This window comes from Nomia melanderi, chromosome 11 (assembly GCF_051020985.1).
Source record: "Nomia melanderi isolate GNS246 chromosome 11, iyNomMela1, whole genome shotgun sequence".
Lineage (NCBI taxonomy): Eukaryota > Metazoa > Arthropoda > Insecta > Hymenoptera > Halictidae > Nomia > Nomia melanderi.
In genome coordinates this window covers 1,878,776-1,901,232 of record NC_135009.1, presented here as the reverse complement: position 1 = coordinate 1,901,232, position 22,457 = coordinate 1,878,776, and the positions used below count along the sequence as shown (strand labels likewise).

The following is a 22,457-nucleotide window of genomic DNA, read 5'->3' as shown; positions in this document are numbered from 1 at the left end:
ATCGTAGTTGATTAATTAACTTTCTACAAAATAGATTTATATCTTGTTGCTTATCTTATTTATGTAGATTTATATATCTTACAATTATTTTTATCAGAAATCAAATGCTACTATTATTTTCTATATACTGCGTTACGAATCAAGTTCCGTTAGATACAGCTTTCCAATAATTGTAACATCATTAATTTAAATAAACTAACAATTTCGTTAATTTCATCACTGATACCTCCAAACTACTAAGTTACTACATTATCAAATCATTAAACTACTAATGATTCTAACGCTCTAAATAAGCTGAAAAATTAATTTAATAATAGTAAAATATTGATTATTAGCATTTTGTACTAGATTAATTAATAATTAATTAAGAAATTTCATGCTAGAAATCTTTAAGAGGCTAAGTTTGTTAATTTCCGAATTTGATACTTATTCCGCTTATATTATTGGTTTGTAATAATAATATCAAACGGCTAATATTATTATTACATTATTTTATAATGTATCAGTAACGAACTAGGGTTTATTTTTTATATGCATCGTTTAACTTTTCTTTATAAAAACTTGATTTGCAGACCAATGTTTGTATGACTTTTTTGTGTCACTGTTCATAGAACAAACTAATGAAGTTTGACCGTTTCAAAGTGAGACACGCACTCTGCAGTAGAATAATTGTACATAATATGGAATCTCATAATATTTCGGTAAATAATTAAATAAATAAGTAAATGCATCTGTTATTAAACAAAGAATTTCGTTAATAATAGGAAAAATCATACTAATAGTCAGGAAAAAGTTGGAAATCTAATATTGAAAAGGAAGCACTATTGTATTCGGTAAAGTATAAGCTTTTCGAGAAACGAGACAAGTAGTAACATGTTTTAGTAAGGGTAGTTTAAAAAATATTACTCTTTTATGATTTATTATTAAACATATTTGTCTTCAAGTTGGTATTCAGAAGTATGGTTATTATGCTTTTCCTTACTACAGTTATGATTTTTCTATTGGTAAGCAACTACATATTCCTTATTAATGAATGCAATTATACAGTGTATTAATCTCGCGTGAAATACGTTGTTTCCAGTGCGTCGTTTATCTGTCCAACATACAGAAAAAGAACAACAAGAAAATTAATATAATAAGAGACTAAAAAGGTGGAAGACTTCTTTCTTATTCTTTGTAATTCAACAAAAATGTATGTTCACTATAAAAATGAGTTTCTAATGTTTCTTTTACTTTCGTAGATACTTTATGTTACGTAGAAAAGCTTGTTTAGCTCGCCATTTTTAACATTTTTTACCTTTAATATACTTTTAAAAGACTTAAATTCGTACATAATTAACTATCAACATACAAGTATCTACTATTTATATATTTTTTTTCCACGTTTTAACGTCTATTTTATTCAAGAAAAGAAACATTTCTATTTCTATCATGGTTTTTAATACGTGTGTTCCATATTAGGTACAGTTACCTCCGCACCTATGCAACCGCCTAAAAAAAACTACAACTATACTCTTTTTCGTTAACTTTAATTAAACTCATTGAACAGATAAAAAATTATATTTCACAAAACCAAGAAAGATATTTATCTAATAGCAAATTCCCCCAATCCAAGAATTACTAAATAAAAAAAGAAAAAAAATAAACAAAATAAATGACAATGCGTTGCTAGGGAAGAATTGGAAGAATTCCTCCTTCGGTTGGCTAAATGTTAACACCGAGATATCCTTTCGTCACGAGAAAAATCCCGAGCGAATTCAACGAATTTCCCGGCGCGATATTTTGTCGGAAAAGAAATTACGTTCGGTGGCACCGAAAGTTTCGTAAGTTACGCCTCGACAGGTGGCTCCGTGCAGTGAGATCTTTCGATACTCCGGCGCGTGTCTGCCACCACCACCTACGTCGTTTCGTCAGCACCAACCCTGGCTGGCCTACGGTTAGCAGCCCCAAGCGAGTCGAGGCCGCCCGCCGAGCGGCAACCCCCCGACGTTTCAGTGGTACCGCTTCCTTCGTAGCAAGCGAACGCGCGCGTACGTCTGCACTGCGTCCACGGTTCTCCATGGATTTTCTACCCTCCGAAAAGTGTCGTCGAATCAGTACCATCCTCAATCTTCGACCACCAACAGTCGCATCTGCTCGTCACGGTGTGTCAAACGGATATTTCCCGTTTTCTCTTTATCATTAAATTCATTCGAGTTCGCCGTCGCGTATTCGATGCCCTCGTGATGCCCGCGAGTGTTGTTTTCGATCCGATTTGCCCGCGTTTCGTCGCTTGCTGATTATCGGTACATTATCGTGTGACTTCGTTTCCGGTGAACCGGTGTCCACGATGTAAATTGATCGCTTATAGCCACCGCCGGTCGAAACTGCTTCCGGTTTTGTGCAGTGATTCAGGTGGACTTTGTTTGACGATAAGCTGGCAAACAACTCGGTTCCAGCACTCATCGTGCTCCCTTCCGTGTCTATTAGCCCCGACGAATATAACGCGCTGACAGGACTAATTAATTTGTGCCCCCGCAAACGCGCGGTTTCCGACTACTTCCGTCGAATCCAGTTTTATGATTTTGTTATTTGCTATTGTTTTCCATTATTTTCGTTTTCTATTATTTTGTTGACGCATGTGTCTCTAATGTCAGGAGAAATAACGTTCTTTCTAGAGGCTTCTGTGATCATTACTTGCTTACATTTGAAATAAAAAGTCTTTTAAGACGTTTCCTTATTTATTCTTTCATTACTAGACAATGTTACACGTGTTTGTAAACAGTACTGCAGTATAGGTAACATGTTATAATAAGGAGTTTTAATAAAAATAGTAGGTAATACTGTTCTTTTCTGTTGAATACAATAGTTATGCCATAACATTTATGCTATGTTCAGATTTTTAACTCTCAAGAAATTTTAAATGTTAAAACATTTGACAAATTCTTGAGAAAACTGTTCGAGCTATTTAAAAAATATCTGATAATCAGTATAATAAGGTATTTGTGTAATTGATTTAATGATTTTGGAATTTACGTTGTCGTATATTTAAAATTTTCTGTTCATTGAAGTATTGTTATGATATTACAAGTCCAATTTATAGCTTTCTGTACATATATTAACTTCAAACTGTTTCCTCGAAAATGTTTCTGAAATCCGGCGGTGACAGCCTTTCCAGGTATTCCACATATATCCACGCTCGCATATATCAAACAGTATTGTCATGTATGCATTGTTAAGGGATTTTTATAGATTCACATAAAAAGAATCGTATTCCGCTTCAATTTGAAGAGTTTCAAATGAAAACAATTTGGTTTAATAACAGCTCCTGATTGGAAATTGTTCTAGAATCACGGAAGGATACAGAAATTCGGATTGCGATATCGTTAAAGCGCTATTGTTTAATCTTCCGACACAACGCGCCGAATTATCGTCTGTAATTCATAATGCAATTCTGTTTGATATTTTTGATTCCTCCATACAGTTTTTCGCAATCACGACAAATTAAACATAGGCAAAACATGAATGTTATTTCTCTGTTTTATCTAAATTCTTATATTTATGTTTATACCCTCATGTTTCAATTTGAACTCCAAAAATGTGCATACACTTTCGTACTATTATGTATTTATTTCTATTAATTTTCTACATGTCTATCAGTAAAGTGATTCATTTTGTTTCTGATAAATGGATAGTTATCTTATCAGCTGTTTTTCTTTTCCTGTTACACTCTCATTTAGTGAATATTGGATTCTATTTCGGTTCTCTTTATTTTCGTTATATTACCAAACGACGATAAAACAATTGCAGACAATTAAATGTGACGACGTAAACCGTTGACACAAATTTTCTTTGACTTCAGTACTTACTGTAATTTTAATAGACGAACGGTCTTCAATTAGCGTCGATACTAAAGACTGTTAGCTTCGTAATGGTGTGCGGTCGCACGGAATAGCCGTTAGTGAATAGAACAATCATTCGGAAAACGATCCGATACAAAATCGATGCGGTACTTGTAAGCTGGCTCTCATTTTCTGGGACTCTCGTCCTCGTTTCAACCTTAGCGAAAGCTTTCAAGAGGAGGAAGTATCTCCACGGATTCCGATTTGTCGACGGTAAGTTTTTTCGTCGTGCTTCCACTCGTTTGCGTCTATTTTTCCCTTCCTGAATGTTTTAACTGGGAATCGAACCGCTTTGACGTGCAGTCGAATTTCTACGAATTATCCGATCGATATCCCGTTTTTATTCGACTTATTAATCTCTGCAGTATTGTACCGGACGAGTTTGTTGCTTTTATTTTTCTAACCAGAGCGACTTTTATTCCGGGAAAGTATGATCATACATGGGGGGGGGGGGGGATTAACCTTTTTTGATACGGTCATTCGCAACGAACAGGCAATATCTATATAAAATTTGTATTTTACTATAATCGATAGAATTTTGTTTTTTCAATATCACATCATTATTTTGATGTAACTGCAAGAAAAAACTTGTCTTACATTATTACTGCATATTATATAGTTTGAAAGCTCTAGTTACGTCTTATCATTTTCTTCTTGAATAAATTAATAAAGGCTCTATTTAAAGGTTGACATAGTACATACGAACTGTAAAGGGACTGTCAATTGGGGATAAATTAAGCGTGCACAAATAATTACATATGTTGATACGAATACACGTCTTGTTGTACTTTCTGTGTACCTTGATGGTATTTGTGTACTTTCCCAGTTCTCGTGCAAACTGAGTTTAGTTAGCATTTTCAGTTAATGCGGAGCAGGTGTATTGTCTGTGGTGATCAAAGTAATTACAATCGTCGTTCACAGTTTCGTGTTATCTTGATTAAATATGATATACTATAATACTTTAAGCGAAGATTAATTTATTTTCGACTGTAATATAGATAGAAATCATTTTTTATAAAATGTATATTACATTTTATTTTATATCTCAAGTATTTTTTATTACCATCTTAATACTTAATTGAATATTTTAATACATTTGGTGTGCATATGTAAATGGAAATTTTAAATAATATATTTGATTTGATGATTTTGTATATATAACCAGTTTTTTAAATGTTTATTTTCAAAATGTCAGTTGCATCGTTTGATTTAACATTAAACGTACCGCGACTGATCAAATGACCACTTTTAAAAATTTAAGTTAGAATTCTGTTTTTTTTACTTATTTAATTTTATATCAATACTTACATTATTCGATTAATCACTTCCTCAAATTTTGTTTTTTCTTTCGTGTCTGTTGCCACTAAAAGAAATTTATCGTCTAACTTGTGTACTTTTGATTTATAATTAATTATTTGACTAGTTACGGTAGGAATTAATATGTATAAAGTGCTCGTACGTTTAGTGCTAAACATATTCTTTCCTAATAACAATAATGCAACTACTTCTAGAATTATCTCAGAAATAAGAAAACATATAGTATTTCAGTTTTATTTCACCAAACGGTATTAACGTATCGTATGATTGAAAATTAAAACAAAAATGTTTTATATACAAGTGTGGTTGTAAATACTTTTATTAAAAATTCACAACAAAAATACCAAAACATTGGGTTCGATCAGTTAATCATGTTTACTGAGGTTTAGGGTATTGTTTTTCCTTATAAGTGTAATATTAACATTTAGACAACCGCCTAAAAAGACTGTAAGTAGAACCTTTTTTACTAATTTGTTTGATTAAAAATTGTGTTGCAAGAAAGGTACTTATCTAATCGCAATCCTCAATTCAAGACTTACTAAATGACAAAATAAATGGCAATTCATTGTTAAGGAAAAAGTGAGATGTCTGCCCGCTAGGTTGGTTAAGTATTAACTAGAACTACCAAGCAGTTAACCGATTAACATGTAGTCTTTAAAATTGTAATAATAAAATTTTTTCCGTTTTTCATGTATTCGTTATACTATTCAAAATGTAATTATTCACTTTTAAAATTATTTCAGATATTTAACACTTTTCAGATATCACTAATTACGGAATAACAAAACTGAGATCTGTCATTTTGACGGGTGAGATAGTTCTAGTGTTCAGCAATTCCAATAAAACGCTAATAGTAAATAGCAATGTTTCGATACAAGATCGATTACAGAAGCAGTTATTTATAATTTTGGTGTTTTTGTTATAATCGTCTCAAAAAGCATTTACGACTTTATGCGTATATAAAATTGTCCTCTTATTTTTAATTAAAAATGATAGGACATGTTGATATCGCTTAATGGAATACAAATAAAACACCCTGTACATAAAGAATAATAAGTATATTACTGTAAGATTTCACATTTAATCAAAAATATAAATCTCCTATAAATTTAAAAAGAATTTAGTTGAAATGAATAAATAGGTATCTTCAAAAGTTCAGTGTTGTAGCAAGTAACGTTCGTAATTAAGCAGAGTCTATTTGTTCCTTGCCGGAAAGAATGATCGTCCGTGCATTTATATATATATATATACATATCTACCGTCCTTTCACTCGAACTTGACTACAAAGCACGGAAAATGCAAGCGAGTTCTGTATATGTATATGCATCTCGTACATATTCGTTGCAAAGCAATTGGCCGAATTTCAAGCTGTTTTCATCGTTTTTGACGTTCTCAATCCGTCACTTGTATGCCATGAATAATTGTCAGGCGCCGTACTATTCTCACGAAAGATAACTAGAACTGCAGTCGGTCAAAAATAGATAAAAATTTGTCTTTTATACCTAACAACGTGTCGGCACTGCATAAATGTAAGAACATAATAGATTACAGCAATATTGATTCGGTTTATTTATGTGATAAGTGTCATGTGGTCGCGCATATGTTTCACCCGCATATCTGATAAACGTAATCAATGATATGCATGACTGCATTTCAAGCAGTGTTGTGTCACGTTGCATGAAAATTTATGAAATTCCTTCGAACTTGCATGCTACACGTTTATGTATAACACAATAAAATTATATTTTTACATTCCCTTGTATTCATAGATATGACAGTACATGTAACGTGAACAAAATTGAAATGCGAATAAAAATGAAATTTTACTGTGTGCAAGATTTATTACCATTCAGTGGCCGTCGCAACAAAATACGTACGGGTACGCCTGACCCTCGATTTACGCGAGTCTCTTATTTACGTGGTAAATTAGAACACTGTTTATGCAATAGATCTTATACGCAGTCCTAATTTACACGATCCCAATTTAGTAACACTGACTAAAATGTACTTTTTGTTTTCTGAAATGTCAGTATTCCTATTTTTTTTGTTTGGCTATGTGAAATAAATATGTGTTTTTGAAACTTATACCAGCTTTTCTTTCCACTAGTTTGTTTTCTCTTGTACCGACGGACTGTATTTACGCGATTTTCAATCGCGTAAAACGAATCCACATGGAATGGATTTTCGCGTAAATGGAGGGTCAGGTGTATATGTTTACGTTCAACTTTTTCTATATCTATAAACACAATAGAATTTGATACAGTTTTATATGAATTATAATTTACTGAAATCATTACAATGAAAAATGTAATTTTCTAATTGATTCTGGTTTCTCTGCATTTGTGTATAAAAATAGGGAAACGGATAAAATCTGCAGTTTAATTAAAATACGCACAAAATAAAATAGCTTAAAATGCAGTGTCGTATATTTTATAACGAAAAAACTTATCATGAAAAATAAAGCATTGTAATTGATAAGACTTGTGGAATTAACATATATGTAAATCCACAACAGGTTTCTGTACAGGACAACAAATGATAAGTGCATTGGAGTATTGTTATGAAACCAGAATAAGGGATATTGTTAATTAATAAATGTATTTGTTTTCTCTTATTTGTTCATAACCCCTTTCCTGTGAACATGCTCAGTTATGTATGTCAGACACATTTATTACTTTCAGTTGAATGTTTTTATGGAGAAACGTGAAATGAACGATGAATAAAATAAAATTAGGATTCGTATAAGGTATTCAAAATTTATATTCTTTGATGAAATTTGATGTTTGTGTTACGAATTATATCAATCATTTGTATACTTTAAAAGAAATTATATTATTTATAAATATTTTGACAAGAATAATAGAATATTACCTTCCGAAATGAGAGAACTGGAAGAAATAGTTATTTTTAAACCGTGGATTTCAGTTATGAATTTTATTTTTAAATAGTGGATTTATTTGTCGTTGTTCTAACAAACAAAATCGTACGTAAAGACAATAACACTGTATTTTATTTTCTTTTTTTATAAATTGCTGTATGGAATAGTGAATTCGTTTAGAAATCTGTAATTTAGTTACTATAAAGTCCAATACATCTCATGTACATAAATGCATTCATCCCTCTATGTGATCATTCATATTAAAACGTGTATGAAGTTGTACAAAAATGTACAGTAAATACATTCCCATCACTCATTTGGGATTTAGGTATCATATACAGGGAACAATTATTATGCATAAGAATCATGTACCGAGAAACCAATCTCCAATCAGTCGTTGATGCATTATTTAGGAAAAGTACTTATACTGCATGAATGAAAATCAAATAAAAGGAATTTTCTAAGCTACTAAATAAATAATGAATACTAAACAGGAAGAAAAATAACCAAATTAGTTTGACATTAACATAAATTTGGGAAAAAGTTTTAGCAAATAATATTAATCTTAATTTCTTTCATACATGTAATCTATAATTAATTTACTGACGCTATAAATTTACTTATGAAAATGACATTTTTCATAAATTGCTATTTGTTATTATATGAAAGTACGTACAAATAATATAATACGTAAAATATAATATTCTTTTGATGGTATACATCCGCCTGTATACAGAAACGTAATGAGAAAATTATTTATATGAATTAATGGGAAAGAAGAAAGTTATAGCGATTGCTTAATTGGTTCACATGGTCAAGGTACGCAAAATGTAAGGTAATTTATTCAGCATATTGACATAAATTTGCTATGAAAATTGCAAATTAATGTGTATATGTGTATGTTGCAATGTATGTAAGCACGTAGTCCCTAGTTTGTTTCACGATGCAAACACTATTTTCGACCTATGCAATTTTTCAGATTTAACTGATATTTAAATTAACTCTGTAAATGCACACAGCGTATTTGCCTCGTTTATATGGTCGATAACATTCTCAAAAAGAAACCGCTGTTGCTATGCTTTTTCCTGTAATCTTATACGATACAATCCGCCATTTGAGGAATATTTTTAACTGTTTGAATAAAAATCAATCTCTAACAAGTTTCAGCTCCCGAAGAATATGAAATTCAAATTTAAATAAACTTTCAAGTTCAGTAACCAGTAAGGTAGGATAGTGAGACAGTAAGTTAGAAGACTATAATACAAGCTATAATTAGTTAAAACTCATTACCGAGAATGTAATTACATGTTACAGGAAACATTTCTAGTTTGAGTCATACACACGTTAGTATAAAATATCTATATTTTTAATTCTTTTAGACGTATCTACACATGCATGAATAATGCATTTATAGGTGTTCATCGTAAATATTTGGAAATAGTGGTGTACAAGGTAAACGGTGTTTCAATTATATGGTCAACTTTACTTCAATGGAATATTGTCTTACGATATAACAGACTTTACAATCTGACATACTCAAAATCGTAGTATTATTGTAGTATACAACTTTAGGCTATAATGTACGTTATTGATTACTTCTGCGTGAAACTTTGAAATATCACATTTTACTGTCCTACTATAGGTTTCATACATAATAATTTTACAATAAAATTATATAAGTGTAAAAAGTACCATATTGACTGAATTTGTTGGCTATACATATATGAATTATACTTATGTTAAAGTTTCGAATTATTGGAATCATTATATTATTTATATTTTTTCTATGCCAGTAGACACTGTTAACTTATCTTTAGAGCAATAACGTTCTAAATTAGTTATAAAGAAACGAAGATCGTCTTATTACACAACACTAATTACTTTTTTAAAGTTTCCAAAGAAAGAAAAATGATTATAAAAAGCCGAAATGTTAATTCTATTCACATATTCCTTTCCAGTTTTTCTTTGTTTTTTTCATTAGTTTCGTTGTTTTTATTAGCGATGTTTTGTGGTACCGAAAAATAAGCAACTTTCTTTTGTCTAATTGGCAGAAGTCGTTCACAATTTTCGATCAATCATAAAATGTTGGACCTGAATGGAAAGCGATGCTGCTTCCAAAAAATTTTTATTTGTTCAATGTTTCTCCAGAAGATTATTTCTAATACGAATTTACATTCTGTTCTTATCCATTATTATTAGGTTTTAGGAAACTTCATTTTAAGGGAATAATACAATTTTTAGTGTTTCATGTATATCAATTATAAAATATATATGATGAATAAATACTATAAAATCATTCCTTATAGAAATCATTCTACAGACGTTACCAAATAAAATGGTATTCAGTTTTATAGAATAATATTATAAATATTTTAGCGCATTTAAAGAATTTAAAAGCAATCAGTTTGGAAGCTAAGGGTCTAGTTGTAAAATAAAGGTTAACTACAGCACATGATGGAGCCAATCTCGTTCGCACGAAAACCAGTAAAGAAGGCTACAATATAGAATTTTATTTCTGATCAAAAACATAAAACTGTTCTTCAAAATACAAGTTACTACCAGTAATCTTCAATAGCAACAGATATTCTTCTTAGCGGAATGCAGTCGTTTTATAATTTGCAACTGTATTGATTTATTTCGTTCTTATAATTATTATTCATATTTCAGTCTATTACAGAAATAATAATAATAATAATTTAAGAAATATTTAATGAAATTAATGTATTAAATTTATTTTGCTTATTTAAAAGGTTTAAATTTCTTAAATATGCTTAAATATTTGTAATAATTAAAATATATTTTTATATGTACCTTTTTGTATATTGAAAATTTTTATTTTTATTAAAAAAAATAGAAATTGATATTCCATAAAAGGTATCGAGTTCGATCAACCGTTACTGTATTGACATAGTATCGATGAGCAGCTTAAACAGCCGTGAATACAGATTAGTGAAATACCCGTACAAGTCAGGAATCACTTTGTAGAAGGTAAAAAGCATTATCTCAAAAGCCTTTCACTGGTGAATATAGGAAGTGTTATGACAAAATTATAGATCAATTGTGTGTAATTCTATGCCCGAAATCATACAAAATTTTGAGAATTCCATACATTGCAGAATTCAAAACTTTTCTATAAGTTCACTGGGTGTACTATATTACTGTACCTATATTACCTCCAAGTACAGGACTACATACATATTTGAATTCATTGCAAGCAATGATAGACGATTATTGTGAGTTTGATTACATAGTATAGACCAGTGTATACAATTTGTTCTATTTAGAAACATATGAATCTGACAAGGTCTCTAATTCGATTTCCTTGATGACACAGAACATTTTATTAACACTTTAATGTGTTTTTATTTATTGCGATCAATACCCGACCACACTTTAGCGCGTTTCCGAAGAACTGTCGATGTAATTCATTTATATTTATGTATCACATCATAAGAATATGTTTCCTTAACACTGAAACTATCGAACAGTTAAATAGACTTTTTAAAATTCCTCTGTAGAAACTTCAAGAGTGCACCAGTTGAGACTTTAATTAATTTATAGTTCAGTTTGCATATTGCTAAATAATTTCTTTAATAATTTCTCAGAAAAACATCTGTTACTTTTTTAATAATTACAAAAAAAAGAAATCAGGAATGTGTCATTTTGTGCCGTCTGTTAGCTTTAGTGTTAATTTACGATCCGTGAAATAAAATAGTTTTACCATAATGTTGTGTATATTTTTTAAATCGATTTGTTTTTAATTGTCGAAACAGAATTAATATTCACTAAATCGTTTCATAGAATGTCCAGTATTTGACATATTGCATGCCCCGGAATTACCAACTGCTTAAGTGTTAGTATAAATTTTATTGTAGACTTTCAATTTTTTTTTGCATTTGGAATTAGTTACTGTGAGGATGGACCTGTTATAAACAAATGGATATATTTATTAAAAACAAATTTCATGGTTTAATCGAATAAGTGTTCTTACAATTAATAAAGTTCATTCGTCAATTGTTATTAACAATGTACTCATTATTTGTGAAAGAAATAAATGTTTATGTACAGTACAATTACCTTTATTACAATTGTTTATATGTTTTACGAGACAGATTTAATATTCGCTCCATTTGCATGATGTTTTATCGATTACATGTAGTACACAGTGAATCTTCCAAATACAATATATAAAATATTGATAAAAAGTGAATCATTGTATAAAAATATTATTGTTGTAAATATAAAATTTATCTTGCTTCGTGGCATGCATACTAACACATTGAAGTCAGTTCATACATCGTCAACCACAGTGGTGACAAATTATGTAATTGGATATTGAACTATTGATTATTTGATAGGAACAAGGTAATGGACTATTCTGTGTATGGCTAGTCCATAATATCACGATCTGTAATAACGACGTCCGTTTAAAACTTTTAAAAGAATCTATAAAGTAGCTTGCGAAAATGCTGTTCTGGTTGTATGCAGTTTGATAATCTCTTTGTTTAACCTAAGATATAATATTACATTAACCTAGAAGTTATTATAGTCCCTATTTACAAGTCACATATAGCAAACATTATTTATAATATAAAACACAAGTGAACATTTAAAATTACAGTACTCTAGTTTATAATTCACTTATTACAGAATAATTATTACATTCTGTAACTAAATTTAATAGAATTATAAATTACAACATAATTAAACTAAGCGATATAAACTTCTAAAGTTATTTATTTTATAATAAAGAGACGGAAACCAATGTTTCTAGTTTATCCAATTTATTCGTTATAAGTTAGTCAATTACAGGAAGATTGAGTCGAATGTTATTTTTGTTGTAAATACATTCTGAAAATGTATTTTATATTCAAAATCTAATTGACTCAGGAAAATAGAAATGTCAACGGTATTAAGAGTTAGTTCGAAGTTAAAATTACCTACTTACAGTTCAGTAAACAATATTTATTATAAGGTAATCATATTTTTATATGATCAAGAAAAGGTCCAGTTACTTTAACTAACACAATTATTTCTTCTATATTAATTTTTTTTTACACATTTTAATATTATTTTATACATTTAAATGTTACTCTTTTACGTGGTCACTGGGTTAATATGTTTGATATTTTGAATTATATGATAATTTTCGTGGAAGATATTGGCAGTTTATGGGTTAAGCTGTTGATAGTATAGCTTTCCTCTCGATGATCACACTTACCAAATACTTTATAATCTCATCGGCATTGTCTTTATCATGTTTCGAAGTATCTTCAGTTTTCTCAATAATAAAACGATTGTAGGTTTACTATAAATTGATTATAAGTAAATTCAGTATAACACATAAATTGTATAATAACTCTATATACAGTTTGGTCATTCTTGCATACGCGAAATGTTATAAAAAGAAATACTGCATATGAATTCGTAATTCCTTCAATGATTTATTGTATAAACCATTGTCTCGGTAACGACAATTGATTCAATTTAGATTCAGTTCTTCTAAATTAATCTGTGTATTCTGTGTATTCTTCTGTATCGATCGAATGCTCATGACCTATCATATCGACACATAGATAGGTCGAATATTGAGGTTGTTAATGGCACGCGCCGTTAACCCTGAAGTATGTGAAATTTTGTAACGTTAGTATTTGGGAGGGATTACAATAACCCATAGTAAATAAATATTTGGAGGCGTAAGAAATGAAAAATTGTTGCCGCAATGATCAAGGTAATCTATCATTGCTAGCACTTTCAACAATTTGTGGTTTTACTAAATTTATAATCGCTTATTGGAAATGTGTTCATCGAACCAGTTTAACCCTTTGCAGTTCAACGTCGAATCTGATTCGACATAAATTTCCTTGCAGCAGGTCCAACGTCGAATGTAGCTCAACATGGTTTTTAAATTTAAGAATTCTAATTATTTTTATTATTTCTGCATACCAATTAATTAAATTATATTAGAAATAGTCAATGAAGGCCTTTAATGGTTTTTCGGTTTATTTTATACTTCATCCTGCTTGTAATTTTATTAAAATTAAGACAAAGTTCTTAGGTGTACATATAATGAATTAATAACAGTCGAAAATTAATTCAGACTGGACTACTGGGAATAGGAAAAATTCGGACCGCAAAGGGTTAATGTCATCGTTATTCGCAAAGAGTATAACTTGTGAATGATTCCCTAAAATACCCAGTAATCGATAATGCATAAGCGAGTGTTAAAGTGTTAAGAAAATGAAAAGAACATGCAGATTTGTCGGTAGAGCGAAAGTAAATAGAAATGCGGGTGTTCTAGATACGGAAACCGGAAAAATTTTTAGTGAGAATGAATTTATGAGAAAGTAGTTTAATGTTATTTACGAAGGTACTAGGACGGCCAGATGTATACAACACGGCTTAACACATTGGTGAGCGATCACTAGTTAACTCGTGTTTTCATACCCAAACGTTGTTGACCGGTCACGAGTTAATTCATGTTTGCACTTGCATTAGTTATTTCAATTTGTGAAACGCCGGACAACATAGAATATTGCATCAGCAAAATATTAAAAGTTATGTAAGAAATATGTCCAAAGTTTCATTTCAATTCATCATCTATAAATAAAGTATATTGAAATTTGTTTACACTGTTTCACTTTTATACTTAATTACGGAGTAATAACCGGTGGCATGGGATAGCTTCTACGTAAAATTGCCGATCAACAATGTGTTAAGGCCCATTATATTTATAAAAGTAAACATAGGGTGTCGGGATTAGCCCATCCGACTGCTACGCGTTTGTTCAGGAGGTGAACCCTGAAGGGAATGCGGGTCTAATTGGTCAGATTTCATCTTTTCTCATCTTCAACGATTCATCATTTTCGATAATGATTTGCTATTCGTCGATGCAGTTACACGTAACCAATTAAAACCATAAACAAAGCACGTAACAAGAGACCACTCTTGCCCCTGTGCCGTCCCGGTTACGTGTTGCAACCATTGTTCATTTCCTGAACAACGCACAGTATTTAACCAGTTAATTGCGCTTGACGAGTATACACGTCATTTTAAAGCTTGAAATGATACTAATTTTTTCGACGATGAATTATTTATTTTTTTACATAAACATGTAATTCTAGTTTGTTTTGACCTGGTTTTTCATTAAAATATACTCTAGGTGCATTTGTCCTGCGTTTAGCGAGTATACACTTGAGTTTTTGATTTTATTGCATGCAAAATGAGACATTTTTCAAATTAAATTCCACAACTAACATGTTAAAGGTTAAGCATTTTTGTCGTATCAGTTTCTTCTTAGAAGTCGATGCGAATGAACCCTTCAAATGTATCATATCGTAATTAATTTTTATCGATGGAATTATGTGTATCGCAAATTTATGCCCTAAACCGAAATTTCCTGTTACTAATAAACACAAAAATAAGGAAAATAAGATTTAAAGAATAGAATTAAATTAATGTTAATGTATCTCCTAAACTAATAATTTTCGACATTCGCGAGTGAATGCTTTCTTTGTAGAAAATGTCGATCTTTGTTGACCAATGTATAGAGAAATATGCTTCCAGATTATAGTCTTCTTTATAATGAACGATTTTCATAAACATAGCTTTTTTAATTCATAGGAACGACGAAGTTATTCTAATGATAATTCTTACTGGATCACCCTGCATAAAGATGAAATTTTATTCCGAAATGTATTAATTCGAAAAGAAACTCATGTCATTATAAAATTTCAAATAGATAAAATTATACGTATTCAACGTGTTATGCTTGTGAAGTTTTAATTAATAAATTTTCTTTCAATGTATTATAAATCATTAATGCTGATAATTACGCTATTATAAATTTCAATTTTAATTAATTAGTAAATTAAAACTGTTTATGTTGGACTGTAGTCCTAATGTATAAAACTAACGAAAAAGTTACTCGTTTGTCCACAAGATTCGTTGCAAACGAACAATTTGATGCTGCGACGGGTTTACCGCAGATGGGTTGTCCACGTCGAGCAGAAAGAAAATATATTGCTTTAAAGTTGAGCATCAAGTGTTTTGCTCGCGGCGTAGCAATACGTGTCTCCATACGAGCGGTCGCAAACTCGCCACCTAGTTGCCACTGAAGCCTATCCCAGATTGACGGACAATTGCCCGAAAGCATGTGTTCGTAGACAATCTGCATACGTTATCTGTCGACAATCCGTAGACAATGTCAAGCAAGATTGAAGTCTAGAAACAATTCAAGAATAACTATGGTTTGTACTTTGTTTTCCGTTGGAATTGAAAACTGTCAGCAGACCATATATTCAGAATATCTACAAGCAGTATGTGTCAGTCAAGGCTAAGCTTAAGAACTGCGCCTTGCGTGAATGCTCTCATTCAAGGGGTTACACTATTCTGGCAGTTACAAAAATTGAACTTTTTATATTTTATATTTTATACTTTCATTTCATGTAACCTTTTTAAAGCCATCAGTGCACAAAGTATTATGAGAAAGCTATTTTTTAAAATCGAAGTAATACTACATTATTTATGAAATTATGTCTCTGAAACTTGTCGACGCAAAATTCCAAAACTGTGTAACAGATTTTAATTTAAAGTGGATCAAATATTCAATGTGAGGTATTTTATGATGTAACGTGAGATATTTACGGTATCTTAATTAGGTATTTAACTATTTATAAGCATTTAACTCTTTGCGATCATATTATGTAGTTTTATAAAAGGGGATCATACTAGTTACAATTAATTTGTTGGAATGGACGAAGGTAATATAATGAATGGTTACATATTGTAAATAAAATTTATTCCTTTCTTTAAAGTTTAGTCAAAAATACAATGATAGAGTTTTATTGTACATAAATGACAAGTTTTATACGACGGGAACGTATAAAGTCGTACAGAACAGAGTTTTGGTGGTTGAAAGCAGACGTATGACCGCAAAGAGTTAAAATTAATTCTTTATGGTTTTATAAACATCGAGAGCGCAAGACTATAATTTTAGTTACGTTTCATTTCATATATATAATACCTAGATTTGACCTGTACACGTTCATAAACACAGAGGACGGTACCCCCATGCAAAGTATTAAATTTGTTTATGGCATTTTCCACTTTAAACTACTGCCATTTGTGCAACACTTAAAACTTCTGAAAATGGGTACGCTACATTTTAGGTAATAAATTTTTATCCATAAATTAACAAAATCTTTTTATTCCGAATGCTGCAGTCCTTCGCCATGATGACAACAACCAATTGGGTTTCAAGAAATTAAATTTTGAAACTAAAAGATAAGATAAAGATACCCTAAGCTGATAGGAATTCCTTACTTAATAGGTAATTATTACTTTATTTTATTATGACATTACAATTACAGTGGTCTGTCCTCTTATATCTATGTTTTTTTTTAACACTTTCGTCCCAAATGGTACACATAGGTACAGTGCATTACTCACGCGAGCCAAGCCGGCCTGTGCTTAAAAGTGAAGAGAGGTAAGGGGAAACGTCCACTCACGGCGCTCGGCCCAATAGTAATGACAAAATTAGTTTCGGCACGTTTTTGTTACTGGCCGATCCGCAAACCGAGGTGGAACGTGCGGCCGAGTCCCCTTGTCCCTCTTCACTTTTGGGCCTTCGGCCGGCTTGGCTCACATGAGAACGCACTGTACAGTGCAGCTCTGACAAGATGGTAGGCTACCCACGAGTGGAAAAGTCGGAGAAGTAGGAGGATTCTTCCACTCATGATATTCAGGCCGCCTCGATCTTCGACGGATGGTCAATATTGGCGTGCGGAAATAACAGATGATGGAGGTGAAACTGAGTACGACGAAGTGAGATATAGCGGTAGAAATCAAAGTTCATAGTGCCGTCAACTTTGTTCTTTGTCATTACATGAGTCGCTCAGAAGCCAATGCGGTTAAGTCGATTTTTGTAAATTTTAATGGAATAAGTAATGTTCTTTTTAGTTAATAAAGCATTTACTCGTTTCTTCGTTTTTCCTAGGTCAGAATGTTCTTCTTTTTATAACTTCTAAATATGTTGTATAATAATTTCAAAAGCCATTACATTAATTTTCTCAATTTTTGTTTTCTGGGCTTAACCGCATTGACTTCTGAGCGACTCAGGTCTCACTCCGTCGCACTCAGTCTCGCTTCTGTCCTTTGTTATTGGCGTACGCTAATAACGACCATGCGTCGAAAACCGAGGCGGCCTGAACGTCGCGCGTGAAAGAATCCTCCTGCCCCTCTGACTTTTTCGTTCGTGGGTAGTCCGCTATTTTGTCAGAGTTGCACTATACCGTGAACAGTACAAATTGCCAGAAAGCTAGAGAACGCCTACATAAAAGAAAATTGTACCACGCAGGGATCTTTGCTTATGGTTGACAGTTCAAGTGCTAATTAGCTGTCAAATATGCTGCCACATTATATAGTCTCCTTTATAATGAACGACTTTTGTAAATATATTTTTTTTTTAATCTGTAGGAACGGTGAAGATACGCTAGTGATAATTTTTACTGAACTACCCTGTATAAAGATGAAATTTGATTCTGAAATATATTAACTCAAAAAAAAACTCGTGTCATTACAAAATTTCAAATAGATAAAATTATACGTATTCAACGTGCTATGCTTACGCAGTTTTAATTAATAAATTTTGTTTCAATGTATTGTAAATCATAAATGCTCATAATTACGCTATTATAAATTTCAATTTTAATTATTAAGTATAAATGTATAAATGTATAAATTGTCAGTACAGGTATTGTGGTTGATTAATGCGCAGTCGTAAGTTTTTTTCCTTCACAAACTTAATATTAAAAAAAGATACATATTCAGGGAACGACAGGGTGAAATGCAACAGCGAATTGTTGTTGTGGTGAACTGCAATTGCAACAGTTTGTCCCAAACCATTTGTTTACTTAAACTTTATAAACATCTTATTTTTAATTGTTTTTAACACTCTTATTAATCATTGTAGTTTCTGTCTTTCTAATGGAGACAAGTGGAAACAGTCTTGAACGAATAAAAAGAAATAAAAGCTCCATGATATGATTAACGTAATGATATCATAATTGGGACATAACAATATGCGAGTGAATATGTAGAATGCGACACGTTGACCCACTTATGATTATTGGCAAGCCAATTAATACGTTTCCTATTATCATTTGTTTCAGTGATGATCTTCATGATTACGGTAATTTATTGAATGCAATGTATATACTTCAGGAAATATTATAATATTATATATATATATGTGCAATAATTTTAATAAACATTCTCTAATAACAGAAAATTTACATTTAATTTGACTTTCTTTATTCAAAATGCATCTTGAACGAACATTTTGAATCAATCTTCAAAAGAAGACGGATTTAACAAGCATTGTATACACGACGCTGGTAGCGAACGTGTAAAAAAAACCACAAATGTCATGATGTAATGTATAACGAGCCCAGGAATTTTATTTCACGTACATGTTTTACGATAATCGTAACGCGCAAGCGAAACTATCGTATGACACGGCCTTCAACGATGCCGTGCTTGACTGCAATTCTCTCGCGTAAAACTTGTCCTATTGCAGTTTGAACGAGCGATAGATTGGAACATCCGTGGTCGTTCGACTGTCAGTTAACACAATTTGCTACAAAATCTCAGGATTCTGACAGAACCTTAGAATTCTTTTTACTATCGAGAGTATAACACAATTGATGGAAAACAATAAAAATCATTCTAAATTCGCGTAAGAATTTATGGTGTTGTTTGTTCCGCGGCAATTTAAATCGGAGATAGTTCTGGACTGTTTCGAATAAATAATCGCTTAAGATAAGTAAACTAACAATAACTTTATCCTTTCAATATTTTGCCTACATTATTCGTTATTTGCAAGAGTTTCGTATATTTATTCGAATAATAATACAAATAATCTCATTTTAAATGAATACTTCCTACAATTTTTCACTAAAGGAACAAAACATATGTACAACTGCTAATAAAATTATGATACTTTATCCTTAATCTGTTATAGAAGTTCAATTTTGCCCTATACTGTTATTTCATAGCAAAGATGTTACAAACGTTTTGTTCTACTACTTGTAAACGATTTATCAGTATTTTTCTATTTCAAAAAATACTTTCCAATAAAGTAGTATTTACGATACGTAAAAGTAAAATATCCGCTGTTTATTTCCTTTTTATGATAATTTATCCTTTTTTTAAATCAATTCATTTTTGTTTATAAAATACATGCTTATCTTGGAGTGTTCAAACCATAAAAATTCTACTACTTTTCAAAATTTGGAGATAAACCTTGGGTTGTTTGTAAAAAGTTTCGAAACATTAATCAGCTATGACGATGTACATAGAATAGTAGAAGAAGTTAGTAGTTCTTTAATATATTTCTCACTTAACAACAATCACGTAAATAATAATCAATAATGTATCAATGCAGACTGAAATAAAAATAATTATTAGGTATTTTTCTAGTAGGTTTATAAAAGCAGGTAAAAGCACATAGCCATAAAAGAAATAATTTCGATATTTTTGCGCACTAAAGGTATTCCGGGAACGTGTTCAACCTAGTAAGTATGAACAGAATATAAAAAAGCAATTAGTCATAACTTCACGCAGTGAAGAAGTAAAGATTATTTATAAATTATTTGTAAAATTAATATTGATCTTTGAAAATGTGTATAAAAATCTTGTATTACCAAGTAATTTTTCTTTTGTAACAGTAACCATTTACAAATACTTGAGTTTTCCTTTCTAAGTAATAAAGGTGACAGTATTAATTATTATGTTTTAGAAATTTACGTATGGATTATGTATTTAAATTTATTATGTAGCTACATGAAACTTAACAAAATTTATATGAACATGCAGAAAGAAATTTTGTGATTATAATTGTCTACCTTATCTATCTTATGATAGAAAATGATATATATATATATATCATAGATAGGTATATGACTGCATCAGTTTTAATTTACTGCCACGTTATCGATTCTTTTCAATTTGTCATGTGATATAAAAACACATATCTCTAATTGTCGAATTAATTTATAACTTCAATATTATTGCCAACGATAAAACATGCGCTAATTATAAAAAAATTAAAGACTTGAACGAGATGAGTCTTGTTTCTTCCTCTACACATTAAAACCTGCGGCACAAAGCAGGATTCTGATTCCTCTATCAATACAAGTGACTTTTAATACCGATTCGTTGGTACTGAACTATGAATAGGGTAAATTTGTACAAAACCATGTAAGTATCTAAGTGAAATCGTATTACATACTTATTTTCGAGATCAATATAACATTGTAGCATAAGCTATAGCATTTTTATTATCAGTAGATAAATAACATGCCAATATGTATTACAGTATCTATTGAGCAATATTGTATAGTGTATATGATTTTCCCGACGGATCAAACTTGGAAAAAATAAAATATTTATGCAGAAATACTGTGATATTGAAACGAACAAACTCACATGTTTTAGTTACATGCATAAGGATTAGTTTGGAAATTGATCCCTAGCAATTGCTATAAACCTCCAAACGTGACATCGCAATTAGCAGATCCATAGGACGTGCAGAACCCTTGGATTCATTATTTGCGAGCTATCATGCAATACATTTCACCCCTGCGTGCAATGCAATCTGTCAAATGGCTGCCTACAATTGAAAATTCATTTCTCAATTCGCTTAATCAATGTCATCCCTTTTTTATACTATCCTTATACCTATGTAGTAAATAGGTCGTTCAATAAATAAAAATATAACGAAAATTAAGAATAATGAAATTATGGCTTCTGATTCGTTTCGATGGTTTTGAGCGACATTTTTTTGGATCATAACGAATCACTAATATTGATGTAAGTGTGACAGATTATAAATAGAAATCTGATTACCTCATTGCTGTTGATAAATAATCTTCGCATTATTCAGACGAATTTCAGTCCCTATTTGATTTAACTCAGAAGAATTATGAAGTTTGCGATTCAATATTAAATTTTATATAATTGTTTTCTCCTTAAATTATGCATAATTTTTCTTTATGTTAGTTCTGGAAGGTGTTATATATCTTAGAACATAATACGATAAATATTCATAGTGAAAAATTTTTAAGTATACACAGGTAATCATTGAGATATTGAAGTAAAGATTGAAATCAAAATTTTTTTCATTCTTAGTTTTGTATTATTCTAACTTCTACAATCATCCCTTAAAAATATTTACTATATGTGGATAAGAAAGCTACATAGTCGAACATGAATATTCATATATTAAATCAGAACAATACTTATTAATAATTTGTGCATAACAGTCCTTATTAATTTGTAGGTTTTATGATAATCTTTTTAAAAGTACTACAAGTGATGTG

General features: G+C 30.8%; 1 protein-coding gene across 18 annotated transcripts in view; it reads left to right on the top strand.

Moving 5' to 3' along the window:
- Window positions 1-1,937: 1,937 nt before the first annotated feature.
- Window positions 1,938-22,457, top strand: part of LOC116435176 (uncharacterized) — a 384,264-nt gene continuing 363,744 nt past the window's right edge. For 14 of the 18 annotated variants that reach the window (XR_004236703.2, XM_076372348.1, XM_031994457.2 and 11 more), the window contains exons 1-2: window positions 1,938-2,144; window positions 3,842-4,094. The gene's annotated coding sequence lies outside the window, so the exon portion shown is untranslated. Of the gene's footprint in view, window positions 2,145-3,719; window positions 4,095-22,457 lie in introns of all 18 variants that reach the window. The other 4 variants (XM_031994459.2, XM_031994460.2, XM_031994461.2 and 1 more) reach the window with 4 other exon arrangements.